Source organism: Heptranchias perlo, chromosome 11 (assembly GCF_035084215.1).
Source record: "Heptranchias perlo isolate sHepPer1 chromosome 11, sHepPer1.hap1, whole genome shotgun sequence".
Classification (NCBI taxonomy): domain Eukaryota; kingdom Metazoa; phylum Chordata; class Chondrichthyes; order Hexanchiformes; family Hexanchidae; genus Heptranchias; species Heptranchias perlo.
The window spans coordinates 63,688,511-63,715,808 of NC_090335.1; the positions used below are offsets into that span (position 1 = coordinate 63,688,511).

Consider the following 27,298-nt stretch of genomic DNA (forward strand, 5'->3'; position numbering starts at 1 on the left):
AGACACAGAAAGATTGAGAGAGACAGGTACAGAGTGAGGGAGACAAAGGCCAGACAATCAGGAGCACAGTGGGTCAAATGCGTTGTGCCTGACACTCCGATCTGTGCTCCCAACAAGTGAGACTCGACACATACTTCAGAAAGTATTAATAAGTTGGACAAAGCAACACAGGATGACTCACCTATCATGGCTGAGGAAGGAGCAGAAGTGAAGCAGGATTGGCTATTGCTGTAAGGAGGTACATCATAGCCATAGGCCATGCTCAGTCACTTTGGGGGCTTCATTTCACAGAATTGCCAATGAAACAGAAGTTCTGCATAATCATAAATTAATAAGCGAGTAACCTTCCTTATTGCAAAAAATGATGCATGATAATAAATTATTAATGGCATGCCTGTGCATTGGTGATATGTAACCCAAGGAACAATTTTAAGAGTGTGGACAAAATTTAATGCCCTGTTCAGTTAACATCAAATCACAAATTCACTGTCCCTTTATATATTAGTGTGTGTGCTGGCTCTAACATTCAGAGGAAATTAAACACCCTAGATATCTCAATAATAAAGAAGGTCATGTTGCGAACACAAGAATGTGGAAAAGGCCATCAAGCTCACCCTTTAGATCTGTAGCCTTGCAACTCATCCTTTATTCACTTTATAAAATGTGTACAAGAGTTAATTCAACTTTCCAACATTTTCAACCAATTATACCATTTCCTGGCTAAAATTAATCTCACCTAATAAACAAGGCACATAAGAAGCCTTGTTGTGAATTACTTTTAACAGATATATTTAACAGTGACGATGTTAGTACCTGTTGCAGTTGTGCAAAAAAGACTCCCCAAAAAAACCTAACTGTGGTTCTTATACTTCTGTTTACTAGATGCTACTGAGAGTGTTCATATGCTTTTCCATCTGGCAATTTGGTAGCACCCATTAGTGAAGCGACTGTGTGTTCCTGTTAAAGCTGCAACTGATCAATCATGTCTGGTATGTATCTTGCGAAGCACTTTGATGGGAATCCAATCATTGTCCCTGCAAAAAAAATAAAAATCAAACCAGACTTCCCATGCCCTGATTAGCTATAAATGCAAAGCTAGAGTTCAAGTCATAGCCATCATGAGGCAAACAAGAAGAGTTATAACAATAGGGACCTTTGTACAGTGCTGTTCAAATCTGTACAACAGATGACATTTTATACACTTATGAGATTTTTGATAGTTCCCGACTAAGCAGCTCTCTTTCATTGGGGAATTTCTTAAGAAAACAGAGCTTGTTACAGCTTTCATGGGCTCATGATCCAACCACATCAGCTAATTACAGTTTGTTCCTTAATTGATCACATACAGGCCAAAAATCTTGTGATTTTTTGTATAAAAGCCAATTGCTGCCAATCTCTCTTGCTTTATAGAGAAAAATAATTCTGTGACTAAAAAATAATCTTAGACGTCTTGTACTATTTGGGTCCTTTAATTAAACTTTCTAATGACTTTTGTTTTAAAAAGTTAATTACTCTCCTCTCAATCTCCCCCTGCAACACTTCATTAGCTGAGAAAGTAGATAACCAACTGACTTCCAGGCCTTCCCTAATGCAACTCGATGGAGCTAGCTGTTAGAAGATATGTTGGATTGAATCTGCAGGGTCACCCAAAAGCAAATAACATTGGGGGGACAGAAAGAATAACATTGGGAGGGTACACAGAGTAACATTGGTAAAACAGACAGAATAACACTGAAGGGCTGACAAAATAACACTGTAAGGGCAATCAGAATAACACTGGAAGGGCAGTCAGAATAACACTGGAAGGGCAGTCAGAATAACACTGGAAGGTCAGACAGAATAACACTGGAAGGACAGACAGAACAACACCGGTAGGACAGACAGAATAACGCTGGAAGGACAGACAGAATAACACTGGAAGGACAGACAGAATAACATTGGAAGGGCAATCAGAATAACACTGGTAGGACGGACAGACAGACGACGACGACAACAACAACAACAACAACAACAACATGCATTTATATAGCAACTTTAACACAGTAAAACATCTCAAGGCGCTTCACAGGAGCGTTATCAAACAAAATTTGACATAAAGCCACATAAGGAGGTATTAGGACAGATGATCAAAAGCTTGGTCAAAGAGGTAGGTTTTAAGGAGCCTCTTAAAGGAGGAGAGAGAGGTGGAGAGATTTAGGGAGGGAATTCCAGAGCCTATGGCCTGGTCAGCTGAAGGCACAGCCACCAATGATGGAGCGATTAAAATTGGGGATGCGCAAGAGGCAAGAATTGGAGGAGCGCAGAGATCTCGGAGGGTTATATGGCTAGAGGAGGTTACAGCGATAGGAAGAGGCGAGGCCGTGGAGGGATTCGAAAACAAGGGTGAGAATTTTAAAAACAAGGCGTTCCTGGACCACGAGCCAATGTAGGTCAGCGAACACAGGGGTGATGGGAGGACAGGACTTGGTGCAAAGTCCTTGGTGCAATGTTAGGATAAGGGCAGCAGAGTTTTGGATAAGCTCAAGTTTATGGAAGATGGGAGGCCAGCCAGGAGACCATTGGAATAGTCCATTCTGGAGGTAACAAAGGTATGGATGTGGATTTCAGCAGCAGATGAGCTGAGGCAGGGGCGGAGGTGGGCAATGTTACGGAGGTGGAAGTAGGCGGTCTTGGCGATGGAGCAGATATGTGATCGGAAGCTCATCTCAGGGTCAAATAGGACGCCACAGTTTTGAATGGTTTGGTTCAGCCTCAGACAGTGGTCAGGGAGACGGACGGAGTTGGTGGCTAGGGAACGGAGTTTGCAGCGGGGACCAAAGACAATGGCTTCGGTCTTCCCAATATTTAGTTTGAGGAAATTTTTGCTCATCCAGTTGGACAAGCAACATGATAAATGAGAGACAGTGGAGGGGTCGAGAGTGGTGGTGGTGAGGTAGAGCTGGGTGTCATCAGCATACATGTGGAATCTGACGTGTTTTCGGATGATGTTGCCAAGGGACAGCATGTAGATGAGAAATAGATGGGGGCCAAGGATAGATCCTTGGGGGTCTCCAGAGGTAACGGTGTGGGAGTGGGAAGAGAAGACATTGCAGGTGATTCTCTGGCTACGACTAAAAATGGAACCAGGCGAGCGTAGTCCCACCCAGTTGGACGACGGAGGAGAGGCGTTGGAGGAGGATGGGGTGGTCAACCGTGTCAAAGGCTGCAGACAGGTCAAGAAGGATGAGGAGGGCTAGTTTACCACGGTTACAGTCACATAGGATGTAATTTGTGGCTTTGATAAAGGCTATTTCAGTACTGTGGCAGGGGCAGAAACCTGATTGGAGGGACTCAAACATGGAGTTGCGAGAAAAATGGGCACGGATTTGGGAGGCGACAACACATTCAAGGACTTTGGAGAGGAAAGGGAGGTTGGAGATGGGACGGTAGTTTGCAAGGACAGAGGGATCAAGGGTGGGTTTTTTGAGGAGGGGTGTAACGATGGCAGATTTGAAAGGGAGGGGGACGGTACCTGAGGAGAGGGAACCATTAACAATATCAGCTAATGTGGGGGCCAGGAAGAGGAGTTGGGTGGTCAACAGTTTAGTGGGAATAGCATCGAAGGAGCAAGAGGTGGGTCTCATGGTCAAGATGAGCTCGGAGAGGGCATGAGGGGAGATAGAAAAGGATCTAGAGAAAGATGTGAGTTCAGGGCTAGGACAGAGGGAAGCTTTAGGGGAAGTTTGGCTTGGTGGGCTGGGGGAAGGGAGGAAAACGGCAGAGGCAGCTGAACAGATGGTCTCAATCTTAGTGACAAAGAATTCCATGAGCTCCTTGCAATTTTCGATGGAGGAGAGGATGGAGGGGGCAGGGGGAGGGGTTTAAGAAGATGGTTTATAGTGGAGAAGACAAGCCGGGGGTTATCTTTGCATTCCAGGATGATCCTGGAATAGTGAGCAGTTTTGGCAGAGGAGAGCAGGACTCGATAGCACTTTATGTGGTCCAGCCAGATCTGGCGTTGAATGGCTAAACCAGTTGTCTACCATAAACGTTCAAATCTGCGTCCCTTTGACTTAAGAGAGCAGAGATGAGGATCATACCAGGGGGAACGATCAGCGTGAGAGAGAGTAATGGTTTTAATGGAGTTGGGTATCAAATATGGAGGTGAGGGTGTGATTGAGCAGATCGGTAGCTGCAGAAATGTCATGATGAATGGACGGCCAAAGGCCAGACAGTTGGAAATTTGAAAGTGCCGGTGTAAGTGAGTTGGGGGAGAGCTTTTTCCAGGGGGCGGACACAGAAGGAAGTGGGATTGTGAGGGGGAAAGGGATGTATGTGGAGAGGGATACAAGGAAGTGATCAGAGATGGCCTTATCCGTGATTCTCACGATGGGAGTAGAGAGGCCACGTGAGATGGCAAGTTCGAGGGGGTGGCCATGAATATGGGTAGGGGAGTTTATATGGAGGGAGAGATTAAGGGAGGATAGGAGGGCAGTGAACTCAGAGGAGAGAGAGTATGTTAAGATGGAGGTTAAAATCACCGAGGATAAGAAGTCACGGTGCAGAGGCTGAAGGAGAAAGTAGTGAAGATATCTCTGTGAGAAACTTGGCGTGGTACTTGGGTGGGCGATAGAGAACGAGGATTTTAAAGGAGAGGCGAGAGGGGTGGAACGAGATGAGATGCTGAAAGGAAGAGAAGGCACCAGAGGAGTAGGGGGACAGACCAAGGTGTGATTTGGTGTTAAGGGCCACACCACCACCGCGGCGGCCTGGGCAGGGCAAGTAGTGGAAGATATAGCCAGACAGGGAGGCTTCATTAAGGGGGAGATGTGGAGAGGGGCGGTGATAGGTGATCCGTTGGCAGAATTCACAGGGTCAGCACTGGGAGAGGTGAGTGGGACAAGAAGGAGTTTGGCAATATTAGCCCCCAGCAGGCGCGCTGGGCGGGAAAGTCGGTGAGAGAGTAGGATGAAGCAGTTGGAGTTGCTGCTCGTGCGGAGGCAGTGACAAGTACCTCAATGGGCACTTCAGAGGATGCCAAGGGAGGCACAGAGGGAAGCTGTAGGCTAATCTAAGAGGGGGTCAAACCTGGGGTGGCAGCAGGAGAGTAGGACGGTCGAGGAGGGCTGAAGGGTTGAGGTAGGGATTTGGGAGGCACAGTATCCGAGGGGGAAGAGTTGAAAGGAGGCATGACGACAGGAAAGAGGGGCCTAGAAGGGGTAAAGGGAAAAGAAGAAAAAAGTTGAAAAAAGGGGAAAAAGAAGTGATGGGCTCAGGTCCAGAGCGGCAGCCAAAACATTCATACGAAATGTCACAGGGAAACTCAAGTTACATAGGCATGGTTACATAGCAAGATTGGGATAGATAGGTCCTGTAATAAACAGGGAATAGAGAGGAGACAATAGGAGGGAGTCCAAGGTTAAAGTCAGAGGTCCTGTGGTGGGATAAAGCTGATGTAGACAGGATGGCGTCAGCATGGAGCAGCGAAGAACTGATGTCCAGGTTCGGAAACAGCTGTGGAGGCCGAGTGAGTGCACAGGCTATTTGAAGGGTAGAGTAGCGGAGGACGCACTGCTGGAGGTATTTCCGTGGGAATGAAGAGCCAGTAGGTGTGCAGAATCGATCAAAGGGCAGAAAAACAGTGGCAAAGTTGGAGGTCAGCATAAGATCGAGAAGCGGTGGAGTACGGCCCAGCAGAGGGAATTTCTGGCCAGGAACCGTACAGCAGCAAAATAAACCTGAAAAACCAGTAGGACAGTCATTAACTTAGCAGGTAACAGCAGTGGTGGGGGATGGGCTGTAGGCTAGACAAAGTTGCCTTAAAATTAAGTTATAGTCCAGCAATTTTATTTTAAATTCACAAGCTTTCGGAGGCTACCTCCTTCGTCAGGTGAACGATGTGAAAATGAAATCCTCGAGATGAAATCGCATTTATAATTCACAGAACAATGCTTGGTGAGTACAGACAGTTTTTTCAACTGCCCGTTGCCAAGGCAATCAGTGTGCAGACAGACAGGTGTTACCTGCCAGGTCTCACAGAATATACAAATCACCAAAAAAAAACAACAAACAAAAAAAAAACAGAGATAGAGAGGTAGAAACATAGAAAAGACAGCAACTGACCCGTTATATTAAAAACAGATAACATTTGTTCGCTGGTGGGGTAACGTGTCGCGTGACATGAACCCAAGATCCCGGTTGAGGCCGTCCTCATGGGTGCGGAACTTGGCTATCAATTTCTGCTCGACGATTTTGCGTTGTCGTGTGTCTCGAAGGCCGCCTTGGAGTAGGCTTACCCGAAGGTCGGTGGATGAATGTCCATGACTGCTGAAGTGTTCCCTCCCAGTCGGGGAACACTTCAGCAGTCATGGACATTCATCCACCGACCTTCGGGTAAGCGTACTCCAAGGCGGCCTTCGAGACACACGACAACGCAAAATCGTCGAGCAGAAATTGATAGCCAAGTTCCGCACCCATGAGGACGGCCTCAACCGGGATCTTGGGTTCATGTCACGCGACACGTTACCCCACCAGCGAACAAATGTTATCTGTTTTTAATATAACGGGTCAGTTGCTGTCTTTTCTATGTTTCTACCTCTCTACCTCTGTTTTTTTTTTGTTTGTTGTTTTTTTTTGGTGATTTGTATATTCTGTGAGACCTGGCAGGTAACACCTGTCTGTCTGCACACTGATTGCCTTGGCAACGGGCAGTTGAAAAAACTGTCTGTACTCACCAAGCATTGTTCTGTGAATTATAAATGCGATTTCATCTCGAGGATTTCATTTTCACATCGTTCACCTGACGAAGGAGGTAGCCTCCGAAAGCTTGTGAATTTAAAATAAAATTGCTGGACTATAACTTGGTGTTGTAAAATTGTTTACAATTGTCAACCCCAGTCCATCACCGGCATCTCCACATCATTAAAATTAAGCAATTGAAGAGCAGATCAGAGTCACAGCAGCTGAGTCTTGCAGTGTAGTCCAGGCGACAGAGAAGTCCAGGAATTTGGAAGCCAAATTTAAGCACTGATGCACAGCAAGGAGCTCCCTAGGTATAGACAAAGTAACACCGAAAGGACAGACAGAATAACACTGGAAGGGCAGACAGAATAATACTCGTAAAGTAACCAAGATTTTTGATTAATTTATTTTAAAACACTTGCAGAGCTTGAAATCACCCCAAAGTCTCCAATTAGCAGCATGTACATCTGTTTAAACCCCTAACAAGGCCTGCCAATGGCAGCAGCAGACTTGCTCTGACTCGCTGACTTGAGGCCGGGGCCATTTTAACTCATTACCGTAGTTCAGGCCCGACTCCCGCTCGAACCTGGTGGAATGACATGGAGGCCGGTGAGTAGGGATGACATGGAGGCCGGTGGGCGGGAGCGGGATATAACGCGGCAGCAAACTGCCACCAGGATCCAAGAAAACAGTCCCTGGCATTGAAGAGGATATTTGGCTTTTCGCATGTCAAATATTTTTGATTGTAAGACTCAAGAATATTCTCCTAGGTGGACGTTGAGAACGGAGCTACCCAAAAGTGTCTGTTCCATTTCTAGCTATCCTCCCATATGGTCAAATAGCCTGCCGACACTCACTGTTTTGGCTCACACATAAAGAATGGTCTCCTGGGCAAAGTACTGGAGGGCGCCCAGCAGCCACACCCCAGCAAGAAGTCAATACATTTAGGAATGAGATGGGGAGAAGAGAAAAATAGGCAGGAAAATGTACGGGATATCATGCAGTATTTATCCTAAGACCTGGAGAGGAACAGAGAGGGGAGCAACAGAGGGGCCAACATCGCAGGAGGCACTACCCTCATGAGAGGGTCTACAGACAGAGGCTGAGCTTCCTGGACCTCTCTGAGGAGCAGTGCCTACGCAGGCTGAGATTGAGTCGGAAGGTGGTCACAGGCACCAGTTACCAATTTCTTCACCTCCAGATCCTTCCAGGGTGCCACCGGTGACATCTCCAGGGTGTGTCAGTCGTCTGCACATGAGTGTACAAGGCAGGTGACGGATGGGTTGTTTGCCAGGACGTCCGACTGTGTGAACTTCCCCTGCAAAGACATCAGCCAGAATGAGTGGGCAGTGGGTTTCACCTCTCTGGCTGGTTTCCCAAGGGTGCAGGATACAATCGATTGAACACACATGAGCCAGGAGTGTTCATAAACCAAAAGGGTTATCACTTCATCAATGCACAGCTGATGTGCAACCACCAGAAGTAATTTCTGCAGGTGTGTGCCAGATTCCCTGGCAGCTGTCATGATTCATTCATTTTGTGCCAGTCCAACATTCCAGACCTCTTCTGGACAGGAGACAGATTTAAGGACTGGCTCGTTGGAGATAAGGGATGCCCTCTGCAAACGTGGCTCATGCCACCTGTGAGAAACCCCACAACGAGGCACAGCAGTGGTACAACCAGAACCACATGACCACCAGGTGTATCATTGAGCAAGCCATAGGCATGTTGAAGATGCGCTTCAGGTGCCTGGATAGGTCTGGGGTTATCGGGAGAGAAGGCAGCATTTTGGGTACTGGTTGAGGGGAGGGCAACGGGTGTCCCCATTCGCCTTCATCCCTCTCCCGGGCCAGAGCCACCTCAGCAGCTTGGTGCACATCTGTGATGCGTTGTAAGGCCACGAATAAGGTATCTGTCATCCTATTTAAGTTGGCAGACATGTTGGCATCCAGAGTCTGCACGGTTGTTGTCATGGTCTGCATAGACTCATTTGATAACAGTGCTTGAAGTTCAATGGAAGCTGCCACTTTCTCTATTGCAGACATTCCCGCACTTACCTGCGACAACAATCCACTAGCATTGAAGTTGGGCTTTTCCATCCCTCCGCTATTGTGGAGAGTGTGCGAAGCAGCATCAGACCCTCTCTAGGAGTCCATCTAGAATGGGTTGGGCTTTGCAACGGTGGGGGTATAACTCCATTCTAATGTGATATGTGGTAATGTCGTATAACCCAGAGATATCTACTGGAAAACCACAGGCACTTATTAAATAATAAGAAATTACTTTTGTTACTCCTCCTCCCCCCCCCTCTTTATGAAGTGTCTAGGAATGTTTCACAATGTTAGAGGTTCTATAGAAGTCCAAATTGTTATAATGACAATGAATGTCTTAATGCAGGACTATAGGGTTATACACAAAAGGGTTTCATTGAACTGTATTGGTTCTGAAAGCATGAATATGGAAGGGGAAGGGGAAGTGTAGAAGAATATACCCTCCCTCCTTCCCCTTTCAAACATCTCTAACATTTGGCTCACAACTTGAAGCATAACCCAACTAATATCAACCAGAGCGATTAATAATACAAAGGTGTGAAGCTTTGCACAGCTTTGGAAATAATCTCCAGCAACAACTGTTTAAGGATTATTGTTCCATTAAATATTGATGGTGGTAAGTCCCAGAGTCAGTCCTCAGTTCTGTGCTAAATTAGCTAATATCAAGTGGGATGATAGTAGGGGCACTATAATTGGCCTCGTTGACCCTGGGATAGGGAATTTAAAACAAAATCAAATAGCGTTCCCACTCTTCATTTCTTTCCAGAGAACCCTTTCCAGAAAATATGTACATGTGGACATTGAGGACTTCAAGGTCAAACGCTTGCTGTCTAGACTCAGCAACATGAAAAATGGTCAGTAGGTTAAGGTACTGGAGAACAACCTACACCATATGGAACCATATTGCAGCAGAAGTCCATGTTTTCATAGCAAATTTGGGGGAAAAAATAAGCCCTGTTAACCTCACCAATAACAGATTTTAAGCAATAGAATAGGTATTATGGATGAACAGATAAATAAATAACAAAAAAAAAATCAGAATAGGGATAGGGCCATTAAGGGATGCACACGATAAACACACAGGTAAAGACAGCAAAATGGCAGAAATATAGAATAGTTACTTTGCCTCCGTATTTACCAGGGAGACTAACAAGGTGGGCAGGACATTAGAAGAAGAGATCGAAAAAGATATTAAAACATTTAAGATAGAAAGGAGGGAAATAATTGATAAACTAATTAAACTACGGGAGGATAAGACTCCTAGTCCAGATGGATTGCATCCGCACATATTAAAAGAAGTTAGGGAAGAGATAGCAGAGGCACTATTACATATATGTCAAAATTCATTAGAAAAGGGAATAGTGCCAGAGGACTGGCGGACAGCTAATGTTGTTCCTATGTTTAAAAAGGGAGATAGAACAAGTCCAGGGAATTATAGACCAGTTAGCTTAATGTCGGTGATAGTAAAGATAATGGAATCTTTAGTCAAAGATGTAATAGAAAGACATCTAGAGAATGAAAATATAATGAAGAATAGTCAGCACAGATTTCAGAATGGAAAATCATGCTTGACCAACTTTATTGAATACTTTGAAGAAGTAACAGAAAGAGCAGACAAGGGTAATTACTACATTACCCTTGTCTGCTCTTTCTGCAATCTATTTGGATTTTCAAAAGGCCTTCAATAAGGTACCACATTGTAGACTCATGGCTAAGGTCAGAGCATGTGGAGCCATGGGACAAGTAGCAGAATGGATAGCAAGTTGGCTACAAAACAGAAAAAAGAGAGTAGGGGTTAAGGGTAGCTACTCAGACTGGCAAAAGGTGGAAAGTGATGTTTCACAGGGATCGGTGCTGGGACCACTGTTGTTCAAAATTTACATTAACGATTTGGATTCGAGAATCAGAAGTACAATTTCAAAATTTGTGGACGACACCAAATTAGGGGGTGTAGTTAATACAAATGAACAATGTGTCAAAATGCAAGAGGACATTCATAAATTTGCAGAATGGGTGTGTAATTGGCAAGTGAATTTCAATATAGATAAGGGTGTGGTGGTGCATTTTAGTAGGAAGAGTAAGGAGGCCACATACTGCTTGGATAATAAGAGCCTAAACAGGATAGAGGAGCAAAGGGATCTAGGGGTGCAGATACACAAATCACTAAAAGTAGCGATACAGGTTAATAAGGCCATAAAAAAGCAAATCACGCACTAGGGTTCATTTCTAGAGGGATAGAATTGAAAAGCAAAGAAACTATGTGAAACTTGTGCAGAACCTTGGTTAGAAAACTTGGAGTATTGTGCACAGTTCTGATCTCCATATTATAAAAAGGATATAGAGGCATTGGAGAGGATGCAAAGAAGATTCACAAGGATGATATCAGAACTGAGAGGATATACTTATCAGGAAAGGCTGAACTTGCAGGGAATCTTTTCTCTAGAAAAGAGAAGGCTGAGGGGTGACCTGATAGAGATCTTTAAGATAATGATAGGGTTTGATAGGGTAGACATAGAGAAAATGTTTCCACTTGTGAGGGAGTCCAAAACTAGACGGCATAAATATAAAATAGTCGCTTATAAATCCAATGGGGAATTCAGGAAAAACCTTTTCATCAGAGAGTGGATAGAATGTGGAACTTGCTACCACAAGGAGTAGTTGAGGCGAATAGCATTGATGCATTTAAGGGGAAGCTAGATAAACATAAGAGGGATAAAGGAATAGAAGGATATCCTGATAGGGTTAGATGAAGTAGGGAGGGAGGAGGCTTGTGTGGAGCATAAATGCCAGCATAGACCAGTTGAGCCGAATGGCCTGTCTCTGTGCTGTAGTTTCGATATAATTCAATGTAACAAAACAAATCTGAGCCCTCGTTCCCTTTCAAGATAAGTAATACAACCTTTTCTTTGGATGAAAGTTCCAAGTTTTTAAAACCAATTGCTGAGTAGTTTTTGAGCAAAATTTGTATAACCTTTTCTCTCCTGTTTTGCATGAAATGTTACGCAAAATAGCACATAAAAATAAAACTGTGGAAATTCTAGACCAAAAGGGGAACAAGAATTTGAATGTTTGTGCTGTTTGTTACTGTTAAGTACTGCAACAGAATGTCTTCTCCCCGTTTTACTTGAGCCAATGTGACACGATCCATTTTGGGAACTTGTGTTCCATAATGGGAAAACTTTTGTGTAACTTAAGTTTCAACTTCACATTTACAGCCAAGTTAACATTGGATTCCCAGCCTACAGTAGAAAAAAAAACATTAAGCATGGCTCCCTTGTTAGCTATTAACTCCTAACAAGGTTCTTTTGAATCAGCGATTAACTGATTTGGCAATTTCTCAGTCAGTACAGCAAACTGCAAGCGCATTGCTTCATTATTGTAGTCACATGCTGCAAACCTAGCACATGCAGATCAGCCGCTCCGTAAACTAAAATCATATTACCATTCCAATCTGGCTAACCACAATGCTTTCACTTGTTTTTAGGTCTTCTTTCTGGATGATCCTTTTCCTAATAAAATTAACTGTCAGTTACAAGTGCGAAATATCAACTATTAATTCCATCAGTTCTGTAAATCATGAAACTAAAGGCTGCTTAGATAATTGTTATAATAGTGTAACCTCTTCAAGATATCACAGTTTTTTGATAACTCAGTTAACACTCTAGAACCATAGATCTTTTAAAGGAGAATCACTTACAATACTAAGTACTTCTCTCATTTTTATTGAGAAACCGAGGTGAATGACCAAGGCCAGATGTGTAGGATAGCACCAAGGTTGAAAACAGAAATAAGGACAAAGTAAACCAAGGAGTGGCTACATGACACCGATCTTGGGTTTTAAAAGGTCACTTATTTGACATCAAGTCAGCAGTTGACCGAGTGTGGCACCAAGGAGCCCTAATAAAACTGAAGTTAATGGGGACCAGGGGGCAAATTGTCCAGTGGCTGCAGTCACACCTGGCACAAAGGAAGATGGTTGTGGTTGTTGGAGGCCAATCATCTCAACCCCAGGACATCGCTGCAGGAGTTCCTCAGAGCAGCATCCTAAGCCCAACTATCCTCAGCTGCTTCATCAATGACCATCCCTGAATCACAAGGTCAGAAGTGGGGCTGTTCGATGATGGTTGCTGTTCAGCTCCATTTGCAATTGCTCAAATAAAGAAGCAGTCTATGCCTGCATGCAACAAGACCTGGACAACATCCAGGTATGGGCTGATAAGAGGCAAGTAACAATCCTGCCACATAAGTGTCAGGCAATGACCATCTCCAATAAAAGAGAGTCTAAACACTTCCCCTTGACATTCAATGGCATTACCATTGCAGAGTCCCCGATCATCAATATCCTGGGGAGGGGGGGGAGGGGTGTCACCATTGACCAGAAACTCAGCTGGACCAGCCATATAAAAGCCGTGGCTACTAGAGCAGGTAAGATGTTGGGTATTCTGCAGCGAGTGGCTCACCAAAGCCTCTCCACCACATACAAGACACAATTCAAGGGTGTGATGGATTCCTGGATAGGTTCAACTGCAACAATACTCATGAAGATCAACACCATCCAGGACAAAGCAGTACGTTTCATAGAATCATAGAATCATAGAAAGGTTACAGCTCAGAAGGAGGCCATTTGGCCCATCGAGTCCGCGTTGTTTGGCACCAGCCTAAACATCCACTACTTCCACTGCTGGCACCCTGTGGCTGCAGTGTGTACTGTCTACAGGATGCACTGCAGCAACTCACCAAATGCTTCTTTGACAGCACCTCCCAAACCAGCAACCTCCGCCACCTAGAAGAAGGGCAGCGGGTACATGGGAGCACCATCACTTCCAAGTTCCCCTCCAAGGCACACACCATCCTTACTTGGACATATATCACTATTTCTTCATAGCGCTGGGTCAAAATCTTGGAACCCCCCCAACTAACAGCACTGTGGAAGCACCTTCACCACAAATGATTCAACAGCAAAACAGAAAACCACTTGTATACTTTAACAATATTTTAAAAATTTAATATCTCCTGAATTTTAGGAGAAATATAATTTACTAATCTAGGCTGACACTCCAGTTCAGTACTAAGGAATGCAATATTATCAGTGTTGCCATCCTTCAGATAAGATGTTAAACTGAGGTTCTATCTGTTTGTTTAAGTGGACATTAAAGATCCCATGGCACTAACATGGGAACCTCGCATTTCAGGTCAGAAGGAGGCCCTGGATATACTCAGATAACATAGAAACATAGAAAATAGGAGCAGGAGTAGGCCATTCGGCCCTTCGAGCCTGGTCCGCCATTCAATATGATCATTGCTGATCCTGTATCTTAATACCATATTCCCGCTCTCTCTCCATACCCCTTGATGCCTTTTGTGTCTAGAAATCTATCTAGCTCCTTCTTAAATATATTCAGTGACTTGGCCTCCACAGTCTTCTGTGGTAAAGAATTCCACAGGTTCACCACCCTCTGAGTGAAGAAATTTCTCCTCATCTCAATCCTAAATGTCCTACCCCATATCCTGAGACTGTGACCCCTCGATCTGGACCAGGCGTGGAGTCCAATAGCTGAGCACCTAAACCTCCTTCCAAAACGAAACTTGAAATCAGTGCTTCTTTAAATAATGTTTTTAACTGTTACCAATTTGAGCAGTGTAATCTTTCCTCACAAAATTATTAATTGTGATGTAACGACTGTCAGCAGGGCTGGAATGGTGTAGGAAAACAGATGGGATAAGAGTTCTTCTTTATAACCGGCAACAAGGAATTGCACTCAAGCAGTATCGTAAAAAATCACAACAGACTGGCATTTACCATTAGCTTATCAAGTTCAGTGCTGCAGAAGATATCATGAAGATACCATTGCTGTGGCTGCAGCTCAGGCCCTTTTAAGCTGTTAAGCAAAATTGTGGGACTTACTCCAGTCCCCAGCAGTCAGTAGAAATTATGGCAACAGGCTATGAAAGTCACACTTGAGAGGCAGCAGTGAAGAAACTTGGCTGATAGAAAGGGACCACAAAATACCAAAGCAGCTTGTGGTCTAAAGCACACAGGTGAAATTTCATCTGCTTCGATTAACGATATCTGCCTCCAGCAACCAGATTTTCTCGGAGCCAGCAAGCCTCTAATTAAGTGAGATCAGAGCAGGAATATATGGATAGTCCTTTTTTGTAAAAAAAATAATGTTAAAAGCACACTGTAAGCAAATGGGGAGCTATGACTGTTTCATGCAGCGACTCAGAAGGGTTGAATGTCATTTGACATTTGTGTTGGGGTAGGTGGAGGGAATGGGAATGACTACACAAAATTACAAGGTACATCAATGATGAGAGTGACGCTACAATGTACCAGTGTATTCACAGTAATGTTTTGCACAGTTCTAGAAGTGCAGTATACATATCATGTCTTTGAAACTGTACCAAAACATTTATTTTGAAAACTGAGACTTTACTGGATCGTTAAAAAAATGGTGTCATTCTTTCATGCAAGAATTCTGTTCTACCTAGCAGTAATCCAATACAATATTACTTTAGGCAATAATATTTGACTACTTACTTTGGTCCGATCTCCCTCACTCTTTGAATGGAGCTTAACCTTCACGTACAAATTAAGGGTCCACCAACCAAATGGGGAACATTATCCTATTAAGAATTTAGCAGCTCATTTTCTATCCTGCTCTTGAACCTTGGTGGCATCCTGCACTATGGGCCTTGGTACTTTAGCTATGCTTCACAATAAAAAAAATAGTTTTCTCAAAGAATCATAACTCTCAGTGCATTTAACATTTCATTCTGGTCTCATAGACCAGTTCTCTTCAAGGAGCCAGTAGCAGAGAACCATGAACTGAAGCAACAACACAAACAAAACGCACAGAAATATCAAGTTTTACACAGTTCATAGGGTAGCTAGTAAGAAGTTTTGTAAATGGAGATTGAAATGCATTTAAAGAAAGAAAGGAAAACCATAGCAAGACAAAGATGACATTCTTTCCCATTCATTCAACCTATAGATAAAAATTAATTATGCCATAGGGGAAAAAGTTGAGGTGAGACTCTGACTTAATTCTAAAGCCAGTTTGCACCTTAAAAATGCTTCGACAAAAACTATAAACACTTAGTTGCCTTGCAGCTGGGATCAAGAGGAAGCTTTTGAATATTTGCCATAGCACAAGTTAAATGAGACTTTATTTTGCCTGGTGGTTAATGGTGTTAACACAGAGTGACTTGTTTTATTTTCCACTTTGCCATGCACTATTTGTAATAGGCCATCTAGCTTTTTGTTAGCAAATGAAATAAACAGCTGCCCAATTTGGCAGATATCCTTGGTTTTCTATCTGTGTAGACAGCTAAAGTGGAGAAAATGTCAAGAGTCATACTTTCTCTGCAAAGGGGAACCCATATAGTGTTGGGTAAAATATCAGCACTGCAATTTCCCAAAACAAGTGAATCTCAGATTCAATTTTCAACTAATACTTCAGATGTAGCCCATGGTCACCCAGGCCAGGGAACTATAGACCAATTAGCTTAACATTGGTAGTAGGAAAGATAACGGAATCCTTACTCAAAGATGTAATAGAAAAACATCTAGAAACCGAAAAAAAAATAAAGAATAATCAGCACGGATTTCAAAAGGGAAGGTCATGCTTAACCAATCTTATTGAATTCTTTGAAGAAGTAACAGAAAGGGTAGACAAGGGTAATGCAGTAGATGTAAAATATTTGGATTTTCAAAAGGCCTTCGATAAGGTACCGCATAGTAGGCTCATGACTAAGGTTAGAGCATGTGGAGCCAGGGGACAAGTAGCAGAATGGATAGCAAGCTGGCTACAAAACAGAAAACAGAGAGTAGGGGTTAAGGGTAGCTACTCAGACTGGCAAAAGGTGGGAAGTCATGTTCCACAAAGATCAGTGCTGGGACCACTATTGTTCACCATTTATACAAACGATTTGGACTCGGGAATCGAAAGTACAATTTCAAAATTTGCAGACGACACCGAATTGGGGAGTATAGTTAATACTGAGGAGGACTGCGACAAAATACAGGAAGACATTAATAAACTTGTAGAATGGGCGTGTAATTGGTAAATGAATTTCAATATAGATAAGTGTGAGGTATTATAATTTGGTAGGAAGAATAAGGGGGTCACATATTGCTTGGATGATAAGTCTAAATGGGGTAGAGGAGCAGAGGGATCTGGGGATGCAGATACACAAAAGTAGTGACACAGGTTAATAAGGCCATAAAAAAAGCAAACCGAGCCTTAGGTTCATTTCCAGAGGAATAGAATTGAAAAGGATGTGGAGGCATTGGAGAAGGTGCAAAGAAATTCACAAGGATGATACCACAACTGAAAGGTTATACTTATCAGGAAAGGCTGAACAGGATGGGGCTCCTTTCTCTAGACTGAGAGGTGACCTGATAGAGGTCTTTAAGATTATGAAAGGTTTTGATTGGGTAGACGTAGAGAAGATGTTTTCTCTTGCGGGGGAGACCAGAACTAGGGGCCATAAGTATAAGATAGTCACTAATAAATCCAATAGGGAATTCAGGAGAAACTTCTGAATGGTTAGAATGTGGAACTCGCTACCACAAGCAGAGGTGACTAGCATAGATGCATTTAAGGGAAAGCTAGATAAATACATGAGGGAGAAAGAAATGGAATGATATGCTGATAGGGTTAGATGAAGTAGGGAGGAAGGAGTCTCATGCGGAGCATAAACACTGGCATAGACCTGTTGGGCTGAATGGCCTGTTACTGTGCTGTACATTCTATGTAATTTTATGTAATGATGTGCTTCATTGTGTTGCCCTAATTGAATCCCTACTTATTCACTCTTGGTGCAAAAATAGCATAAGCAGGAGTATTTTTAAAAGTAAGGAATGTAATATCACACAAGATTCAATCATATAAGTCATGAGCTTATGAAGAAAAAGACCCCAATCCTAATTAGTCTTTAATTGCTGAATAAGCAATTTGATTTATCTCAGGTATGAGGAGATAGTTATGAGGGGAGACTTTGGATACCGGGAATATTTCCATTGGAGCAGACGAGGCTAAAAGAAGATTTAATAGAGGTTTTTAAAATTATGAAGAGGTTTAGTAGAGTGAATAGAGAAAGATTATTTCCTCTGGTTTACGAATCAGTGATAATGGATCATCAATTTAAAATCTTCACTAAGAGAGTGAGGAGGCAGGTTAGCAAAAATTTCTTTGCACAAAGATTCCTTGGAGCATCAAATGCTTTGTCACAGAGAGTGGTTGAGGCAGAGACCATTGCATCTTTTAAGAGAAAATTGGATAAAGGTTTGAAGCGGAGGAAGATACAAAGCTATGGAGAGAAAGCAGGGCTGTGCTCTCTAGCAAAGAGTTGGCACAGACACAGTGGGCTGAAGGGTTTCCTTCCGTGCTGTAAACTTCTATAGTTCTAGAAGTGAAGTTGTACAAGACATTAGTTAGGCCACACTTGGAATACTGTGTACAGTTCTGGTCACCCTATTATAGAAAGGATATTATTAAACTAGAAAGAGTGCAGAAAAGATTTACTAGGATGCTACCGGGACTTGATGGTTTGACTTATAGGGAGAGGTTAGATAGACTGAGACTTTTTTCCCTGGAGAGTAGGAGGTTAAGGGGTGATCTTATAGAAGTCTATAAAATAATGAGAGGCATAGATAAGGTAGATAGTCAAAATCTTTTCCCAAAGGTAGGGGAGTCTATAATGAGGGGGCATAGATTTAAGGTGAGAGGGGAGAGATACAAAAGGGTCCAGAGGGGCAATTTTTTCACTCAAAGGGTGGTGAGTGTCTGGAATGAGCTGCCAGAGGCAGTAGGAGAGGTGGGTACAATTTTGTCTTTTAAAAAGCATTTGGACAGTTACATGGGTAAGATGGGTATAGAGGGATATGGGCCAAGTGCAGGCAACTGGGACTAGCTTAGTGGTATAAACTGGGCGACATGGACATGTTGGTCCGAAGGGCCTGTTTCCATGTTGTAAACTTCTATGATTCTATGATTCTATGATTCTAATACCACTAGGAGTGAAATTCCTCCTGCTAATAATTTTAGCAAAAAGGTTGGTGTGAGTACAAAAAGGGAAGAATCTCAACCCTCTCGCTGTTCTCCAACTGAATTTGCAGTCTTTGTGATAACCATCACATGAATTATTATCAAATTATCTGATAGACCCTGATAGAGCAGTGATTGCAAATATACAAAGATAGCCTGCACATCATACCCCCCAAAAAGTTTTATTTGTTTTACTGGCACCAAATCTTTTGCACTTACCATTATATGCTTTCAAAATGGAGGCTTTCCATAATTGTAGCTGAAGGTAAATATCCTGCCATACCTGAGCTGGTGCCCTCCAGAGCCATGCAGTTAAATGTGTGGCTCTGAAGAGAGCTGCCACCGATTTGACTCTTCACCATTGACAAATGATGCTACCTGAGCAGGGTCAATAAGGGCTGACAGTATCAATTCCAACAGGTTAAAGACCAGGTTTTTGTCAACCAAACTTGGGCTAGAAATTGGGCCGTGTAGCACCCGTCTTTCAGGCGCTACACGGCCTCCTAAGGACCCAAAATGGCATCCGGAATGTGTGCGCATGCTTCTAGCGTGACGTGCGCTGAATGTCATTTTGGTAAAGGCATTTGCACACGCGCAGATAATGAATGCTGGCATCCTGTAAAGTAGCGAGAATATGCGTTAGATCAGTAACAATGCTCATTTAAAGGGACAGACACCATTTTGGCACTCAACGCTCCAGCCAACTAACTTTCTTAATGTATCTTAGATGGCCTGGAGGACCCTCCACCAGCGCTATTTAAAGGGATCATGCAGGTGTTGCAGGTTAGTGGCTCGATTACTGTTATTGACTGCTGGTACAATTGTACGTGTTTGTTGAAGCTTCCTGTACATGGATAGAGTTGCTATAATATATAAAGAGTGGTTTGGCAGGCCCTGCATTACAGTTGGTGTCATTTACAACAGTGTGCTGAAGAAGATTCCTGGCAACCATGGGTTGGCCTGCTAGGGCTCCCGCTGGGCATAGAACACGACTGGGAGCATGCAGAGAGGCCACGCAGAGCAGGTCAAGCTGCAAGGAGAGGGAGGAGGAGGAGGAGGCGCAGGGCACTGAGCAGGAGGCCATTTCCAATGATGGTCTTCAGGGAACAATACTCTTACCTCAACGTGAGCAACGGCTGCAGTTCACCAAAGAGGTTGTGACTAAGATCTGTCACCTGTTGCAGCCACAACTGCAGCCTCAGAGCAGGGCAAGGACAACATTGCCCGTGGCTGTCAAGGCAACCATGGCGCTGAACTTTTATGGCTCTGGATCCTTTCAGACCTCTGCTGGTGATACATGCAACATCTTGCAGTTTGCAGTACACTGCTGCATAAGGGAGGTCAAGGAGGCACTGCACAAGCTGCTCAACAGGTTCATCATGTTCCCTCTTGATATAGAAAAGCAGAACGAGTGAGCACGAGGGTTTGCTCGCACTGCAGGCTTCCCCATGGCGCAAGGTGCCATTGACTGTACGCATATAGCCATCCATGCTCCACATCTCAACTCGGCCGCCTTCAGGAACAGAAAGGGGTTCCACTCTCTCAATGTGCAGCTGGTGTGCGACCACACGCAGTGCATCATGCAGGTCAATGTCCGCTACCCTGGCAGCAGACACGACGCCTTCATTATGCAGCAGTCCAACGTCCCAACTCTCTTTGCACCGGCTCGGCAAGCCGAACGCTGGCTATTGGGTGACAAGGAAAATCCCCTCATGAGGTAGCTCATGACCCGAGTCAGGCATGTACACATGCAGAGCAGGCATACAACGAGAGCCATGCGGCCACATGGAACATCATTGAACACACAATAGACCTCCTAAAGCATAAGAACATAAGAAATGGGAGCAGGAGTAGGCCATAAGGACCCTCAAGCCTGCTCCGCCATTCAATCAGATCATAGCTGATCTTCAACCTCAACTCCACTTTCCCGCCCAATCCCCATATCCCTTGATTCCCCTAGAGTCCAAAAATCTATCGATCTCAGCCTTGAATATATTCAACGACTCAACATCCACAGCCCTCTGGGGTAAAGAATTCCAAAGATTCACAACCCTTTGAGTGAAGAAATGCCTCCTCATCTCAGTCTTAAATGGTTGACCCCTTATCCTGTGACTATGCCCTCTAGTTCTAGACTCTCTAGCCAGGGGAAACAACCTCTCAGCCTCTACCCTGTCAAGCCCTCTCAGAATCTTATATGTTTCAATGAGATCACCTCTCATTCTTCTGAACTCCAGAGAGTATAGCCCATTCTACTCAACCTCTCCTCATAGGATAACCCCCTCATCCCAGGAATCAATCTAGAGAACCTTCGTTGCACCGCCTCTAAGGCAAGTATATTCTTCCTTAGATAAGGTGACCAAAACTGTACGCAGTACTCCAGGTGAAGTCTCACCAAAGCCCTGTACAATTGTAGTAAGACTTCCTTACTCATGTACTCCAACCCCCTTGCAACAAAGGCCAACATGCCATTTGCCTTCCTAATTGCTTGCTGTAGCTGCATGCTAACTTTTTGTGTTTCTTGTACCAGGACACCCAAGTCTCTCTGGACACCAACATTTAATAGTTTCTCACCATTTGAAAAATATTCTCTTTTTCTCTTCTTCCTACCAAAGTGAATAACCTCACATTTCCCCACATTATATTCCATCTGTCACCTTCTTGCCCACTCACTTAACCTGTCTATATCCCTTTGCAGACTCTTTGTGTCCTCCTCACAGCTTACTTTCGCACTTAGCTTTGTATCATCAGCAAACTTAGATAAATTACACTCGGTCCCTTCATCCAAGTCATTAATATAGATTGTAAATAGCTGAGGCCCCAGCATTGATCCTTGCGGTACTCCACCAGTAACAGCCTGCCAACCTGAAAATGACCCGTTTATCTCTGTTTTCTGTCCATTAACCAATCTTCTATCCATGCTAATATGTTACCCCAATCCCATGAGTGCTTATCTGGTGTAACAACCTTTTATGTGGCACCTTATTGAATGCCATTTGAAAATCCAAATATACTACATCCGCTGGTTCCTCTTTATCTACCCTGCTAATTACATCCTCAAAAAACTCTAATAAATTTGTCAAACACGATTTCCCTTTCATAAAACCGTGTTGACTCTGCCTAATCATATTATGGTTTTCTAAGTGCCCTGTTACCACTTCCTTAATAATGGATTAAAGCATTTTCCTGACAACTGATGTCAGGCTAACTGGTCTGTAGTTCCCTGTTTTCTCTCTCCCTCCTTTCTTGAATAGCGGGATTTTTGCTTCCTTCCAATCCACTGGGACCATTCTGGAATCTAAGAAATTTTGGAAGATCATAACCAATGTATCCACTATTTCTGCAGCCACCTCTTTTAGAACTCTCGGATGTAGGCCATGAGGCCTAGAGGACTTATCGACTTTTAGTCCCATTAGTTTCTCAAGTACTTTTTCTCTACTGATAATAATTACTTTAAGCTCCTCATCTCATTAGTCCCTAGGTTCCCCACTATTTCTATTGTGCTTTTTGTATCTTCTACTATGAAGGCAGAAACAAAATATTTGTTTAATGCATCTGCCATTTCCTGATTCCCCATTATAATTTCTCCTGTCTCAGCCTCTAGGGGTTCCGCTGCCTGGACCCTTCTGGTGGAGCCCTGCATTACTCTGCTGAGTGGGTGTCAAGATTCGTCATTGTATGCTGCATGCTGCACAACCTCGCCCTTATGAGGGAACTGACCTTGCCACCGCCTATCCACCAAGACCCTGAGCCAGAGGCAGAGGAGGAGGAGGAGGAGGAAGAGGCAGAGGACACAGAGGAGGGAGTGGAGGAAGAGGCAGGGAAGCAACAAGGTGCACAGGCCCTGTCTATCAGGGCTCTGCGTGCACCCGTTATTCATGAGCGATATCACTAACCTCAACGACACCTCCCAAATTAACAACAGTCCTACACTCCCCTCCTGTCCTCTTCCTCATGACCATCACATCGCCCTCCATATGATTACACATTGCCTCCTCCCGCAGCACATCGCATAAATAAAAACCACCACCAACTGCAACTTCAAATCCAAATTTATAATGTAGCACATTAACTGCAGTAGCAAACTTGTTCACCCTTGTGCATTCCCTCAATGCCTGTCGTTCGTGTGCCTTTGCCTTTCCTAGTGCTCCATCGAGGTGCATCCCCAGTGGCTACAGCATGGGTGGTGGGAGGCTGCTGACCTTCATTTGAGGAGCGTGCAGATGGCCTTGGAGGATGACCTCGAGCAGCTCTGGGCCGGGAGGGCCCGGCTTCAAACTGCACCATCTCGGCCTGGGTTGCAGCAGTATGGCCTGGTTGGCGGACAGGCAACAACAAGAGCACCGGCAGAGTGGTAGGGGGTAGGAGCAAGAATACTGTCATCCGGAGAGAGGACAGCGGGTTCGACTACAATGACGCCACTGCCACTCGCATGGGGTGGTGCCTCAGCAATTCTGGTGATCAGCTAGAGAATGGATTACTGGAGTGCTTTGACACCTGAAGCCCTGTTCCACGGTGGTACCCACAATGGCAGCAGTCTGCGTTTCCAAAGCATCACTCTGAGCTTCAACTGAAGCAAGGAGACCTTTGATGACATCGGTTTGTGGTGCAATGGAAGCCGTGACATTGGTCATCAGATGCTGCATCATGGTGGGTTCCACAATGTACAGATGGAGACCACCTGTTCCATGTGGGTAAGGATTGGCTCCAAGCTCTGCGCAAAGCCCTGTGCCAACTTCGAGGTGGACTCCTCCAAGCCCCTTGACATTGTGCGCAGGCTTTCCGGCAGACTTTCCAGTGCACCAAGCATTTGGTGGTGTACAGCCATCAGCCGTCTTTTGTAGCCTGGCCCATTGAAGTCATCATCTGACCCTTCGGCGAGCTGGCACCTGTGCTATCCATTCCCCCCGCCCCGGCTCCTGCGCACTTGTGCCTGGTGTCTCGCCACGTGCAGATCCCTCCTCTAATCTAGCTTCTACAGTACGCACAGTTTCAGTCTCTGAGCTGGTGGGTGCAAGTGTCAGATTGAGTGCCAGTGCGGCTTCAATGTCAGTGTCCTCTTCCTCCTCCTTCATCTCAGACGGAGCCGGCTCCAGCTCTTGGGCACCTGCAATGACAAAGGGAACGGGTTGAGTTATGGAGCAGGGATAGGAGTAAGACGTGCAGGCTGACACCATCTGCAGCACATGTGTCAGAAAAGATGGTGTGGGATGAGGGAGTTGTGGGAAGGATTAGGTATGCAGAGACCTCCTTCGTCGGGATCTCCAGCGCTGCCAGTGGCCATGACCGCAGCGATGTCCCGCCCAATGTCATGCAGCAAGGTCTCCTCCGGGGGGGGTGAGGATGTGTAGGCGCGCCTATTTTACTCTGAGATGAGCTTCCTCCACAAATCCACTCCATCACCAAGACCGCCTACTTCCACCTCCGTAACCTCACCCATCTCCACCCCTGCCTCAGCTCATCTGCTGCTGAAACCCTCATCCATGCTTTTGTTACCTCTAGACTCGACTATTCCAATGCTCTCGTGGTTGGCTTCCCATCTTCCACCCTCCATAAACATGAGCTCATCCAAAACTTTGCTGCCGGTATCCTAACTTGCACCAAGTCCTGTTCAGCCATCATCCCTGTGCTCACTGACCTATGTTGGCTCCTGGTCCAGGACCGCCTCGATTTTAAAATTCTCATCCTTGTTTGCAAATCCCTCCATGGCCTCGCTCCTACCTATCTCTGAAACCTCCTCCAGCCCTACAACCCTCCAAGATCTCTGCACTCTTCCAATTCTTGCCTCTTAACGCATCCCCGATTTTAATCACTCCACCATTGGCGGCTGTGCCTTCAGCTGCTTAGGCACTAAGCTCTGGAATTCCCTCCCTAAACCTCTCCGCCTCTCTACCTCTCTCTCCTCCTTTAAGACGTTCCTTAAAACCTACCTCTTTGACCAAGCTCTTGGTCATCTGTCCTAATATCTTCTTACGTGGCTCGGTGTCAAATATTGTTTGAAAACGCTCCAGTGAAGCACCTTGGGACGTTTTACTACATTAAAGGCGCTATATAAATGCAAGTTGTTGTTGTTGGGGGGCGGTCACAGTAAGGGTGCAAAATACCTGCTACAGTGCAGGGTTAAAATAGAAGAACTCACTATTCCTCACTTTGGGGAATTCCCTCAAAATTCCACTTGTAGCAGTTTTTTAAAAAAAACAGAGATCGAGTGCTGAACACTTATGTGGCTCGGTGTCAAATTTTGTTTGAAAACGCTCTTGTGAAGCACCTTGGGATGTTTTACTACATTAAAGGCGCTATATCAATGCAAGTTGTTGTTGTTGTTCAGTCAATGAACTAACGTGGTAGCCCATCCAGAGTCTTATTGACTTAGCATTGACTAATTCCTGAAGAATAACAGTTCCCATTATGTTGTTTGAAGCTCAAGCCTGTTAATTGTCAATAAATTATAGTCACTCACCTTAGATCAGAGTCTTGTAGGTTTGGACTACATCGTATATGGGAAGGTTACCAGGGCACAGGCAACAGTAGTGGCAATCCCCCATCATATCTGTGATTTCAGACTCACACTCTTCCCCCAACCTTCATTCTCTTTGTAATCTACACCTCCCATTTTATTTCCAACCGTCATCTAGGCAGCATTTCTTGAAAGAGCCATATCTTAAGCCTTTCAGGATTTATTGAAGAACTCCTAGTTTGCTTCCACAATGTGGAGATGCTGGTGATGGACTGGGGTTGACAATTGTAAACAATTTTACAACACCAAGTTATAGTCCAGCAATTTTATTTTAAATTCACAAGCTTTCGGAGGCTTCCTCCTTCGTCAGGTGACGAAGGAGGAAGCCTCCAAAAGCTTCGTCAGGTGACGAAGGAGGAAGCCTCCGAAAGCTTGTGAATTTAAAATAAAATTGCTGGACTATAACTTGGTGTTGTAAAATTGTTTACAATTGCTTCCACAATGGCAAACATGCATGAAACAGGAAATGTTTCCAAACTCTATTCATTCTTAGCCCACTGAAAAGTAACTTGTTTTCATAGAATGGGAGCCATAAATAATTAACCTCAGTGATTTATGAACTATAAAAGACTAAGTTATGCAGGCTGGAACTTTCACTTGTCCTTCAGACTCCTGACCTACATGATCCAACGTCATCCAATGGTTCATTTTTTTCAGAAAACCACAAGCCTCAACATGCATTTTATATGAACTGTATCAAAACAACAACACTGTGTGTGGTCATTTCTCTCTTTTTACTCTGGATCTGACAAACGTCCGTAAGAAAGGTAATAATATCAACCCTACATTTGTGTGCAGCCAGATAATAAAGGCTGCTGTTAATGCTCCCCATAATGTGCAGTAGAGTTGCTGAATTGCTGGAAGCCGAACAAAGGATCAGGTGTTCACACATTGTGTCCATAATAAGTAACAGACAAAGTCAAAGACTTGAGTTTTAATCAATTATTGTTCCATTGTTTGCCTAGTGCCAAACCCCTTTATCCGTCTGGAACCTATGTCTGGAAAATGGTGGATTGATATCGGTTATCAGAAAGTAGAATTCTGTTTTCTTCTAAGCAGCTGGCTTTCTCGAAACATAATGTGTATTGTTAGAAATCCAACACAATTAGACAAAACAGTAAAAAAAAATGGTGTTTGGGAATATTACCAGCTCAAACCGAAATAAAGCAGTTTGAAAATTAGGGAGACAGAAGTTGTGAAAATAATGAGCGCTATGTTATTTTCCATTAAGATGAGTTTCCTTTGTTTATACTCGATAAAAGCTACACACAGCTGCGTGCCCAGCTGCAAGGCTTGTTAACACATTTGCATCTACTATTTACCCCCAAATGGAATTAGCATTGTAACATACAATATACACATACTCAATTGCTTTGGGTAGGGTTGTATGATTGTCAGTATTTGAAATATAGCACCCCAGTAGAAATGCCCACGTGCAGTTAATACAAGGCAAGAAAAGATGGACGTTCAAACAACATCGCACCTATTTGTAGGCACTGAGGTCAGTCTGCGAGGACATGGGACAACTGAAAGGTGTGATGTAGCAATGCACAGTTCTTCATTTGCAGTACCATCATGGAAGGTTTATCCTCATTACTGGAAACAATGGAGTATGTGGCAGCTTCATTGGAATCTGTGACAGTCCCTCACCTCAGAAATGAACTGGGATCACTTGGTGCCTCCTCCTCCATTGAAGCGCAGACTGCAACCCTGAAGGTAGTATGAGACAGGTTAGACAGAGCCCTGCGTACCAGCTTCCAGACACTTGGTGCCAGGATATAGACCCATCTGTCAGGGCTTTCAGGATCTGATAGCTGCCATAGGATCAACTGATCGGTGAACAGGTCCAGAACCCAGAAGAATGGCAATGGCTACAGTCGACTTGCAGAAGGCTGTTGTTTCTCAGGGCAACGGGATGTGTCAGGCATCCGGCCTATCCTTACAGAATGCCATGCAAGACA

General features: G+C 44.3%; 1 long non-coding RNA gene across 2 annotated transcripts; it reads right to left on the reverse strand.

Moving 5' to 3' along the window:
• Positions 1-628: 628 nt before the first annotated feature.
• LOC137327002 (uncharacterized) lies at positions 629-25,584 on the reverse strand. Of its 2 annotated transcripts, XR_010964329.1 has the most exons (3): positions 25,281-25,584; positions 8,778-8,960; positions 629-1,034 (listed from the first exon to the last, which is right to left on the reverse strand). It is a non-coding gene; the product is annotated as an uncharacterized lncRNA (long non-coding RNA). The 2 variants fall into 2 exon arrangements; XR_010964330.1 differs by lacking the exon at positions 25,281-25,584 and having other exon boundaries at positions 8,778-9,119.
• Between the last annotated feature and the right edge of the window lie 1,714 nt (positions 25,585-27,298).